We start from the raw sequence: 13496 nt of genomic DNA on the forward strand, positions 1-13496 counted from the left end.
TCAGGGAAATACAAATCAAAACCACAATGAGATACCACCTCACACCAGTGAGAATGGCTAAAATTAACAAGACAGGAAACAAATATTGGAGAGGATGCGAAGAAAGGGGAACCCTGTTGCACTGTCGGTGGGAATGCAAACTGCTACAGTCACTCTGGAAAACTGTGAAAGTTCTTCAATATGTTAAAAATAGAGCTACCCTATGACCCAGCAATTGTATTACTGGGTATTTACCCTAAAGATACTGATGTAGTGAAACGTCGGGTTCCTGCACCCCAATGTTCATAGCATTATTAAAAAATTAAAAATAAAAAATTGTGCATGTTTCCTTACTTGTGAAATGAGACTCCTGAAGGCACTTCCTTCATGGGCTTGTGAAGATTGATGTGATCATGCATGTTGTGGGGAAGAGGTTAGCACCCAATATACTACCTTCTCTTTTGTGTTGGCTTCATATCCTGCCTCAGGATGGATAGAGAGACAGGCAGGTAGACAGAAAGATAGACAGACACCTGCCCTTTGTTCTGATAGATGCTGGACAGATTGCTAGAAGTGCAGAGAAGCAGCAAATATAGATGAGAAGCAGGAGCCAAAAGGAGGATGGGGGAGGACATGGGCAAGAGGCTGGATGGAGCTGGGTTCAAATCCCAATTTCATCTCCTAGACATTCCCAGGCTGGTAATCCCTGCCCCACAAGGTTATGGTGAGGATAGAGATGCATGACAAGCATATAGTTCACAGGAGGTGGTCAATGAACTGGAACGTGTACTCTGGGCTTTGGGGCCAAACAGAATTGGATTTGAATCAAGCCCTGCCATTTCCTAGCTGCGCGGTCCTTTTGAAGCCCCCTTGCCTCTCTGAACTTTAGTTTCATCATCTATAAATTGAGGGTAAGAGTATCACCTTCTGTAAATATGATGTAAAATGAAATGAGATGATACATTTTGCCCCTAACTTACCTGGTCAGTAGATCACTCAGCTATTTATCAAAACTCCGCTTCTCACCGCTATCTCTGGAGACAGTAAAACTGAGCTGGGGCATAGGAATGGGTCATATTAATAAGCAAGTTTGGGAAACACCAAGATAAATATGCAAAACATAGCTTTCTGTATATTTATTTTCATTTTATTAATTATAGTGCGTAACACACAGCATTGTCACAGTCACTACTTTTTGCATTGAACAGAAGCTGGCTGTGGTGAGGTGTTTATGTAGTCTCCTATGGACAAGGTACCTTCACTTCCCCATCCACTTTCTGTGATCCTTCCAACAGTAGCCGAATGGTGCAGCTTTCCATGCACACAACCATCCATCAGCTCAGGTCAAGCACTGCTGAAAGATTCACTCTCGAAGCAAAGTGTTCTCTGCTAAACTCATTATTTCCTCCAACAGCTCCAGGAAAGGATATCATCTTTAAAACCCGCTCAGGCCCAGCCAGCAATGTTTCTTAGCACTGTTTGCTTTTGGAGAGCAAAGGCATAATCATTGCTTCCTGGATCAGCCAGGGTCCAAATCATGGGGAGTAGGGAGGGTAAAGAAAGAAATGACTGCAAGTTCTTTAAACTGAGGGAATCTATACACTCAGGGTGTGTAACACATGAGAAGGAAGAGCTGGGAGCCAATGGAGCACTGTGATGCATCCCAAATCAGGAAGGCACCTCCATCAGCAGGGCTGGGAGGACAAGGGGAGGGAGTAGGGTTGGCAGAGCTCAGGGATAGGGTCTTCTTCTAGAAGAAGAACCATGGCACATATGTCTTGTGGGGCTGAAGCCTCAGAGAAGTCAGAGCTGCTGCTGGAGAAGCTGACTGAATCCAGGGGGCAGGGAGGGAGAAATATCCTGGCTTTGTGCTTCCTTCTACCATCTAATGTCCTGCCAACTATGGCTAGCTGCTGAGTCAGGATCTTGGGAAACACAGCTGGGGGCGGGGGGCGGGGGTCAGCACTGCTGGGAGTAGGGAGAGAGGAGTGCCTCAGTGATGAACAGGCCTAGGACTAGCACATCTCTGTTCCCTAAATGACCTAGAGCAAGGGTCAGTAAACTATGGCCTGAGGGCCAAATCTGGCCCACCACCTATTTCTGCAAATAAAGTTTTACTGGCACACACTGTGTATTTACATATTTTTGTCTATGGCTCTGTTTGTGGTGCAACAGTAGAGTTGAGCAGTTGTGACAGAGACTGCATGGCCTGCAAAGCCTAAAATATTTACTAACTGGCCCTCTGCAGAAAGTTTGCTGATTCCTGCTCTAGAGGAAATATCCATGGTAAAAATACCTCCCCATATAATAGGACATGCTAGGAGCCCCTAGCACATATCCTAGGTCTGGGGGCTCATGGGTGAAGAGGAGAAAGGATGAATGTGACACAGTGGCAGTCCTAGGAGAATCTCACTCTTTCTCTAGTTTCCGCACTGAAAGAATAATTTGATTGGAAGGGGTTTGAGTCTTCCAGCCAGACTGAGAGCTCCATGAGGGCAAGGAGTCTGGATCTCTGGGATCTATTAGTACTGATTGAACTTGTCATTTGCCATCCTGAGAAGAGGCCCAAATTTTTCCCATCATGCACCATCTGGTAACTGCTTATTTTACCTATAGGAGGTCCTGGGTTAGCCCACTGCAAGTGAATCTCCTTTAAGAGGGCAAATTGAACACCAATAAAAAATAAATTAAAAAAAAATAAGAGGAGACCAAGATCTCATTGTAGATGGTGGAGAAAAAATTAATGAAAAAACAAAACAACAAAAAAAGGAAAGAGTTTTAGAATTGGGAAAGAATTGGGAAAGAGTTTTAGAATTGGGAAAGCTAAGTTTTATATTATGGTTGATGTATTTCATATAATTTTGATTATACTAACAACTCTGCACTAAATTTTAGGTTAAACAAAAAAAGTCTCACCTTTTTAAAGACATATTTTTCCTCAAAAGTAAGCAAGAGCGCAATGTGACATCCTTTTCTTCACGTTTGACTGACAGCACCATCATAATGATTTTTTTTAAAGGGTTGAGAGCTTCACTCATTTTTCCAAGGCCCTCTCAACCCATTGATATATATTCAAACCTAAGTTTTGATGCCCTGGAGCAAATTTCAATCTCCTTATCCTAGTTACAGCTTGGTCTGACACATGCTAGGGGCTCAACAGATATTTCAGAATGAAGTCAAATTCATAGGGAACAGAAGAATCAAGAATTGGTACTAACTGATTCATATTTTGGAAACTATGAAGCACAAATATATTGGTTTGGTTGAACGTGACAAAAACACAACTCAAAGTTGCCTAGGCCAATAGGGGATCTATTGGTGCACAGAAACCAAGCAAGGGTTGAACAGCCACAGGCAGGGTATGAGGCAGTTTGGTCTGATGAAGTAGGACTATTGTTTTCTTGTTTCTGCTCCTTTCCATGTGTTAGCTTAATTATTTCATGATGGAAGAGTTTATTCCATGTGGTAGGAAACATGGCAGCCATGGGTTTTGACTTTCAACTTATGATTGTACCTTCTAGAGAGAGACCACTTTTTGTTCTCTGATTGACCCAACTTGTGTCAAGTGCCCATCTCACTAATCAGTTGTGGTTTGAGGTCAAAGAACTTGGCAGCTTTTTTGGAAATGTTAGGGATCTGGGAAAGGACCAATGGCCAGAAGAAGGAAGTTATGGGGAAGATATGACAATGGATACTCTGTACCATGGGCTTATCTGTCATGCTCCTTGTTCTTTCTCCTATCCAGACATTGCAGCACAAAGAGCTTCTTGGACCCTTGTGAGGTCCAGACTTTGGCATAGTTGATCCCTGAATGTAGTCTGTGCCCTACCCAGCACTCACTCTCTCATCTATCAGGTAGGTCTCCTCCATGAATTTGTCTCAGTGCCTCTAATCCAGAGAGCGTTGTGGGCTTTCTTTCAGTGCCTCAGCATTTAACATATACTTATGAACATAAATAATTTATTTGGGTGCTTACATATCTCTGCATCTACCCATAAACACTTTGAGGGTGAAGGTTATGGGTACCTAGCAGTTGGCATTGTACTCAGCATGTAGTAAGCACTCAATACATCTTTTCTGGTCAACGGGAGGGCTTCCAGATAGCTATCATCACATGAAGATGGCATTTGGCATCTCCTGATGTGTGAGTTTTGGGAAAAGGAGGCAGCATTACATATGGATTAAAAACACAAACTGTGGAATCAGCAAATATGGGTTCCAGGAGTGGCTGTGCTCCTTACCAACTGCATGACCTTGGGTAGGTTACTGAACCTCACTGAGCCTCAGAGGTTAAAATGGTGATGGTGGTGTAATAATAGTATTTCATGCAACACTTAGCAAAACACCTGGCACATAAATATATACACACACACACACACACACACAGACATGGACATGGCTATATATAGTAGTTGCTATGATTGCCAGAATGGTTAATATGTCTTCTATTTTTCTTTTCTGTGAAATGAGCATGTTGCTGCATAGTAGAATTGAGACAATATACCAGGCAAGGAAATTCTTCAAAGCTACATTCCCCATAACCTCAAAGTCCACCATTTGGGAATCTTGAAATTCTTTGGCACAGCAGCAGTTGAACACCGTTTCAGACAGTGGCTTACCTGGATTTTATTTTATCCGCTTAAATTATTTTGGTCTAAATAGTAGCATATTTAGGGGATATCTGATGTATCCAGTTAGAACACACTTACTGATCCTTATCTACTGAATAATAGACCCCAGTGCAGACTTCTAAAGCCAAGGCTTCCCTTGAGAATGATTTATTCCATTTCCCTTTCAAGCCCATATTTGTGATTTCATTACAGATACGTTACATAAAACTCATGTCATATCCATTTTAAGTTCTATTAATCAATGATTATAGGAAAAAACAACATTTGTCCTCCCCTATGGAAGTGAAGGTATTCATTGAAGTAGGCTTTGACCTGCCTGCAGTATATGCCTTGCCATCCTCTCCTACCTTATAGCCTTGAGTGCCAGATGTGAGCACAGGTAGGATGGTGGTTATTGCCCGTCTGGCTTAATACTTACTTTCTCTTGTGCACCTGCTCCTTTAGACTCTTCATTCTGAAAAAGGAAGAGGATTTGCCATAGCTAGGATCTCCTTAAGGCAGCTGTTCCCAGCTTGCCTGATCTGAGAATTACAAAATAACAGATTCCCAGGCCCTGCTGGGGAAGGCTCTGGTTCAGGAGGTTTGGAGTGGGAATTGGTGTTGTTCACATTTAGTGTTGTTCACATATCACAGGTGGTTCTTATAATGGGGAATTTTGGGAAACAACATTTTAAATCAATGCTAGTCAAGACTCACTTGGATATCTTAGTCACGTGCAGATGCTGACTTAGCGGTCTGATTTTGGGCCTGAGGTTATGCATTTCTGATGTGCTCTCAGGTGATGCTCACATTGCTGGTCCACAGATTGCACTTAGGGAACTGAAGCTGCTAAACTGTTGGGTCTTTAAGAATACTTTAGTTTGGGGGTACCCAGATGGCTCAGTTGGTTGAAGGTCCTACTCTTGGGTTTGCCTCAGGTCATGATCTCAGGGTCATGAGATTGAGCCCCATTATGGGCTCCATGCTCAGTGTGGAGTCTGCTTCTCCTCTCCCTCTCCCTCTGTCCCTGCTCCTGTTCACACACACACACACACACACACACACACACACACACACTCTCTCTCTCTCTCTCTCAATAAATAAGTTAACTAATAAGTTATTTATTTGAGAGAGAGAGTGAGAGCGAGTGAGAGAGGTGGGAAGAATAGAGGGGGAGGGAGAGAGTAGGGGAGAAAGAATCTGAAGCAGACCTTGTGCCGAGGGCAGAGCCTATGTGGGGCTCCATCCCACCACAGTAAGACTATTACCAGAGCTGAAACCAAGAGTCAGATGCTTACCTGACTGAGACACCCATTTATTTATTTGCCCCGATAAATAAATTGTAAAAAAAAGAATACCTTAGTTTGTCTAAGTGGTTTATTGGGAATTAGAGATTTAAGGAGACACTGACTTGTATAGGTTAGTTAAGTAATGATGGATCCCCTTGAGGAATATTTATTTGCATAAATGACTCATATTCAGATTTTTTTTTTTGCAAGGGACCTTCACTATTTAGGGCAATGGATTTTTTTTTTAGGATTTTATTTATTTATTTGAGAGAGAGAGAGAGAGAAGTAGTGACCAAAGATAGTGAGAGAGAGCATAAGCGGGGAGGAAAGGGAGAAGCAAGTTCCCCTCTGAGCAGGGAATCTGATGTGGGGCTTGATCCAAGGACCCTGGAATCATGACCTGAGCTGTAGAGAAACACTTAACTCACTGAGCCACCTAGGTGCCCCTAGGGCAATGGACTTCTAAATAGATACATTTCTTGGGGCATGGGGAGAAAAATTAGACTTCTCTTTCTCTTTGTTTTTCATTTCATTTTAAAGAATCCCCCCTTGCCTCCATGGATGTTTTATAATCATACCATATTTCCATATAATAGGGTATATATATATATATTATATATATATTTGGGGATATATATATTATAAATATATATTATATATATATGTACTGGGAGTGCATGCTCACCAACATTTTATTAATGGTGTGTGTAATAAAAAATTTGGAGACTATGGCTTTAGGTTCTTATGAAATAAATGAGTTTTACAGTATTAAAAAATTCAACTGTGTAAATTTTAAGGGTCTTATTGGTTTTATTCAACAATTCATGAATCAGGAGCATCCCATCCAGCAGATAAAAAGGAGCTCTGAAGAGATGTATGAAATGAAAGACTACTACAGGCAGGAGGGAGCAAGAATGAGGAAGTTATACTAGGCAAAAAAGTGGATTGGTTATTGCAAGGTCATTTTCTTTAGGGGATGGCACAAGTCTATCAGACAGGTTACCCAATGAATGCTGATCAAGCAATTCTTTTTTTTTTTTAAGATTTTATTTAATTATTTGAGAGAGACAGCTTGAGCAGGGGGAGGGGCAGAGGGAGAGGGAGCTGCAGACTCCCTACTGAGCACAGAGACCAACTCAGGGCTTGATCCTAGGACTTAAGCCAAAGTCAGCTGCTTAACTGAGCCACCCAGATGCCCCTGATCAATTTATATTCTGATTAATAGTTTTAGGGTTTCATTTCTCAGAGAGTCAAAACTATAAATAAGTCTTAATTTGGTGACATGGGGCTTAGCATAAGTGACTCCATTTTGGACCGGTTGTGTAGTTTTAGCAGTAGCGAGGAGAGGTTTTTTTTTTAAGAGGAGTTGTTTCATTATTTCTGAAAGAAGAGAGAGGCCTGGGCAGACAGCAGCAATGCTCATTTCCATTGGCTCACAGATGGGCAGTAGAGGTCATCTAAAGAGCAAAAGTCAAATAGTAGTGGATTGGGTGGAGCTTTATTGTAGTGGTCTCTTTTTTAAAAAAATATAGTTTATTTTTAAAAAGATTTTATTCATTTATTTGAGAGAGCTAGAGAGAGAGAGAGAGAGCATGGAGAACATGAGATGGGGGAGGGGCAGGGAGAGAGGGAGAAGCAGAGTCCCCAGTGAGCAGGGAGTCTGATGCAGGGCTTGATCCCAGTATCTCAAGATCATGACCTGAGCCAAAGGCAGATCCTTAATGGACTGAGCTGCCCAGGTGCACCTCTCTCTCTCTTTCTTGTCCCTTCACTTGAGTCCTTCCTTGGGAAAGTGTTTGTTCCCAGGTGGCATAAGAACAGAGCTTAGCCAGGCAAGCTGATAGACCATTCCTGGAGCACAGCAGAAAAAAAATCTGCAGACAGCATGTGTAATTTCATCTTTCTTTGATTCACTGCTGCCCTTGTCTCCACCATCCAATTCCTGGCCTTCTCTCTTTTCTAACTGAGTATTGCTGAAAAGTTTGGCACACATCAGTGTGGTGAATATACTCAAAAGATTCAGAGAAAGTGGTGAATTCAGTTCACTGTATGTCTCATGGAAGCTGAGGGTATAGGTGTGGTGGTTGGAATTGCCCAGTAACTCAAAGGGAGGGCACCAGCGACTCAGCTTGGTACATGATCATTGGTTACCAGACTAGTCTCCATTTCAAGGACATTGCCTTCCAGTGTATCCTCCAAGGTCTTCATGGCATAGTACTAAGTCGACACAGAGAGTATTGGGCAGCAGAGCCATAGGAGACTTTGTAGGGCCAAAGATATGTCCAATGGGAGTCAAGTAAGGTTCAGGACCAAGCCTAACTCATGAAGAGATCATGAGATAGCAACTAAACTGGTGTAATCAAAGAACAAAAAGAATGTCAGTGTGGCAAAGATGTGATCAAGGTCCAGATGATCTGGGGACCCGTGGGCCCTGGTCAGGATGTTCAATTTTATTCTAATTATGGGAGGAAGTCACTGGAGAGTTTTAAGCACCTAATTTTGGTTTTTAAAGTATCACTCTGACTGATATTTGAAGGATGGAGGGTAAGAATAAAGGCAGAGAGACAACAAAGAGACTGCTACAGGGATGCCTGGCTGGCTCAGTGGGTAAAGCATGTGACTCTTGTCCCACATTGGGCATAGAGCTTACTTAAAAAAAAAAAAAAGAGGTGACTGGTATACCTCAAGCAAGAGATAATAGCAATGGGACTAGGGAGTTAAAGACCTTGGCAGGGGATGTGGTGGGACTGTGAGCTGGACCCAGGGCTTAAATCAACAATGTAGGAGTGGACAGACCTCAACAAAGGGAACAAATTCTCAGTGGGGGCCTGAGTAATTTGGATCTGGACAAAAAGACCAAGAGGCAGGAATGGTAATCATAACGGTTGACCTTAATACTGTTCTTCAATGCTGGAGGCTCCTAATAGATTTCCTGATTTGCATCATGGGATGCAGCATGTGCCAGACCTTAGTCATGTAGTGAGGCAAGTGCACCAAGTGAGAGTGGAGATGTGAAACACAGGTGGCTGGACAGTTTCTTACACAGGCCATAATTTCGCCCTGCTTCTCAACACTGGACAGTATCCCAACTGTATTAGACCCACAGTACCTCCTACTGGCTGTACTGGGATTTTCAGTCTTATTTTCTTAACGAGCCCCTTTCTGGGTTTTGTGAGGGGCTTTTGTGAAGTCTTGTCCTCTGTCTTTGAAAACAAATCTTAGTTTTACTTTGGAACTTTCACTGGTGCACACACCACACATGTGGCCCTTTAACCACTACTCTCTTTTTCATCGCCTGCCCAGCTCTTTGACTTTAGGCAAATTTCTTCCTTTCTTTCCTTTTTTTCTTCTCTCAAGTTCACATAAAAGCTCCAAAGGATCATAAACAGGCTTGCTAAGTGGCAGGTTAGTTTAGCAGAGTATGTCTGTATTAAGGTGAAGGAAAAGCTTTAGTTTTTCCTAAAAAAAATTCAGCTTTTTGAGATATAATTGACAAATAAAATTATATATATTTAAAGTGTAAAATATGATGATTTGATGTATGTGTACTTTGTGAAGTGATAACCACAATCAGGTTAATCAACACATTTCATCACCTCACATAATTGCTTTTTTTTCTTTTATGGTGGGAATGTTTAAGATCTTTTCTCTTAGCAAAATTTGAGTGCATAACACAGTATTATTAACTATACTCACAATGCTGTGACTATACTCACAAAGCTACCCAGAGCTTATTCATTTATTTTAAAGATTTGTTTATTTTAGAGAGGGAGAGAGAGAGCACGAGTGGGATGAGGGACAGAGGAAGAGGGAGAGAGAATCTCAGGCAAACTCCTTGTTGACCATGGGCTCGATCTCATGACCCTGAGATTATGACCTGTGCCAAAACCAAGAGTTGGACACTTAACTCCCTGTACCACCCAAGTGTTCCAAGAAATTATTTATCTTATAATTGAAGGCTTGTACCCTTTCACCAGCATCTCTCTGTTTCAGCCCTAGTCCTACCATTCCACATTCTGTTTCTGTGTTTGATGAAAATCTTTCATCCTGAACTGGCAGTAGCAGTGTCACAGAGAACTGTCATCGAAAGGGTGCAGTGTTGTGTTCATAATCTACACAAATGACTCCCCTGATTTCTTTTTTTTTCTTTAAAGATTGTATTTATTTATTCATGAGAGACACACAGAGAGAGGCAGAGACACAGGCAGAGGGGGATGCAGGCTCTGCAAAGGGCCTGATGCGGGACTCAATCCCAGGACCCTGGGATCATGACCTGAGCCAAAGGTAGATGTTCAACCCCTGAGCCACCCAGGTGTCCAGCCTCCCCTGATTTCTCTGTTATCTTGTGAATTAAACCTGCTTTTCACCCTTCTCAATGATGCACATCCTACTGTGTGCAGGGCATCTGCCTCTAACCTAAGACTGTCTCTTATTTAATATTTGAGTTACTAGCACTCCCCAGAATTGCTTTCTACCATTTTGAAAATCGTAAAAACAGAGGACCTCAGCTATGTTAGTGTTAACTAAGCTGTTGGGAATGACTCTGGGAATTCCACTACCACATTTTCTTGCAGCGTGTACTTTATTTATTTCCAGCAATATTTATGGAGCACTTACAATGTACCAGGGCTGAGCTAAATGATAGCATTGAGTAAGATTTGGTCTCTGCCCTCTAGGAGCTCGCAGCATATGTGAGAGAAAGTCAAGTAAATAGATAAGTGTAATATAATATTTGGCAGGATAATGTGTTGGCATGTTAATTTGTGTTCATTGTACCTTTGTTTCCCTTTACTCGTTTCAAGCAGATTGCTAGGCATCGCATTTCCTAACCCTTGGGAGTATTTTCAAGATCGAAAGAAGAATCTTCTTAAAGTCATAGTTCTTCCTGTCTTTTGTAAAATGCCTGGAATCACTGAAGAGATGAAGGGGGGGTGAAGGGGGGGAGGGTCTTGGAGGGCAAGGTCAGAGAGAGGACACGACCCTAGAGTTTGTGAAGGTTGAAATTTGGCAGGCCACTTGATTAATTAGTTGTTGTGATAGTTGATTTTATGTGTCAACTTGACTGGGGTAAGGGAGGCCCAGACCACTGGTGAAACATTATATCTGGGTGGGTCTGTGACTGTGTTTTGAGAAGAGATTAGCATTTTAATTGGTAGATTGGGTCAAGAAGATCACCTTCACCAATGCAGGTGGGCATGATCCAATCTGTTGAGGGCCTGAGTAGAACAAAAAGGTGGAGGAAGGGGGAATTTGCTTTCTGTTTGAGCTAAAACATTCATCTTCTTCTGTCCTTGGACATCAACACATTTGGTACTTAGACCTTTAGGTTTGGACTGGAACCATACCAGGATTCCTGTTTTATTTTCTGGAGAATGTTGACTAATCCACTTGGTACTGCCACCTTGCTTAGAAGTGACACCTTGTATACGTACAATTCACCTGGAATTCTGAACCCTGGGAATCAGGGTTTCCAGCCTTGGCAGAAAATTTCTGTGCCCCTCTCTGGGGCAGAATCAGAAAATTTCAAGGGACTTACATCTGTTTAGACCAAGGGTCAGCAAATTATGGCTTGCTGCCTCTTTGTATAAATAAAATTGCATTGGCACACAGCCATGATTATTCCCTTGTCCAGCCTATGGCTGCTTTTGCAACACAATGGCAGAGCTGAGTAGTTGTGACACAGAAACTATATGGCCCTCAAAGTCAAAAGTATTTACTATCTAGACTTTTACAAAAATCTTTGCTGACTGGCTTGGACATATATACCCTGGCAGGGATGGCAAAGGCCCAAACAACCAGTATTTACTACCTGAAGAGCTTGGCTGAGTAACCTCAGGATTTTCACATGACCTTCAGAGTTACTGGGCTGCAGATCTCAGAGAAGGTGTTCTGGTGATGACTGAGGGCTACTTTGCCACCAGTACAGTAGGATGGGGACCCAGAGTTGGATTTGAGTTGATTTGAAGAAAATAAGAAACAGAATAATCTTGTACAGTGGCAATTTGCATCTGCTTTGGTAAAAATGACATGATTGTAAAATACTATTCAGTGCATTCCATCGCCCCTGGAAATTCCTTATATTATTGTCTTTCCCACCTCAGGCTGCTGTATTCCATCCTCATCATCCTCAGGGGAAGGCTGTAACAGCAGGGATGCACAGAGGAAGAAAAAAGACAGCGCTCAGCTTTTGAGTTTTGAAACAGGCTTTTGAAACTCCTGGCACCTGATAATAATTTTGAAAGCCAAGACTTTTGTCTTATGAGAGCCAGGTTTTTTATGGTTTCAAAAGCTTAAGTTGTGAAGAGCTTAGGGTATAAAGTTTATGCTATAATAAAAAAAATGGAAAGGGCAGATGAAGAGGCAGTTTTATCATTACAGAAGTGATAAAAATCTCCCTTGGAAGAGACAAAAACAAGGAGAAACAAGAGAATTAGGTGCAGATAAGTATCGTAACAGTTATTTATTGCTGCATAACAAATCACCCCAAAGCTTAGTAACTTAAAACAATAGCACTCATTTATTTTGCTCACTACTCTGAAATTTGGGCAGGGTTTGACATAGAAGGTTCCTAAGCTGCAATGGCTTGGTGGGCTAGGCGTTGAGAGTACTTAGGAGGATCCATTTGTAAGATGGTTAATTCATATAGTTGGCATGTTGGTGCTGGCTGTTGGTGGGGAGCTCAGTTGGGGCAATGGCCATGGATCTTAGTTCTTGTCCATGAGTCCCTCCATGGGGTGCTTGGACTTTTTTTTTATAGCATGGCTCTGGGTTCTAAGAGCAAGTGTCCCAAGAGAGGAAGGTGGAAATTCAAGGCATTTAAGTGATCTAACCTAATCATATAATGTCTCTTCTGCTTTACTCTATTGGTTGAGATGGTCATAAAGTTCATCTGAGGTTCAAGAGAAAGGGACATAGACCCCACTACTTAGTGGTGGAGTGTAAAGGTCACACACTAAGAAGAGATATGGAATGAAAGATACAGTGGCCGCCATCTTTGGGAAAGCCAATCTGTCACCAGTATTTTTTAGAAGGGACCTGTCTCCTGCCTCCTCCCAAACTGAGTTTCAAGGGGAAAGGGGTTGAGTAAATTCTAGGTAGGTTTAGGGGTCCAAGAACAGAGAGGACCTGAGTCTCAGCTGTCAAATCTCCTAGAGTAGCTCTTATGCAGCTTGGCTTGAAATGGTAGATTAGAGTGTTGTCTGAGCAGACCCGTCAGGAGCAGGCTCACTGAATCCTCAACACCCCCAGTATCTCTCAGAGAGGAGAAAACACATTCCTCTGTGTCCAAGGTCATCCAAGGTCAGCATGGTTGGAGCATTGAGTCTTTCAGTAAGAAAGAGGGGGAATGGCATCAGTGACCAGAAGCCAGAAGGTATTAACAAGTCCCTGTGATGTCAAAAAGTCATGATTTGATTGAAGACAAAACATTTTTTGGTGGATACTAAAGGGATGACAAAGGCCCAGGTAGCGACCCCATCAATGTCATGATGCTATGTGAACCTCCCAGAAATTAGATGTAATTCAAAGGAGAAGGGCAGAAGGGAATAGACCATGAAATAACCAACGAAGCTGTGAATTTGCTGGGTTCTTCCTGAATTGTCCATGTTTATCCTCAATT

Source organism: Nyctereutes procyonoides, unplaced genomic scaffold, assembly GCF_905146905.1.
Source record: "Nyctereutes procyonoides isolate TBG_1078 unplaced genomic scaffold, NYPRO_anot_genome, whole genome shotgun sequence".
NCBI classification, from domain to species: Eukaryota; Metazoa; Chordata; class Mammalia; order Carnivora; family Canidae; genus Nyctereutes; species Nyctereutes procyonoides.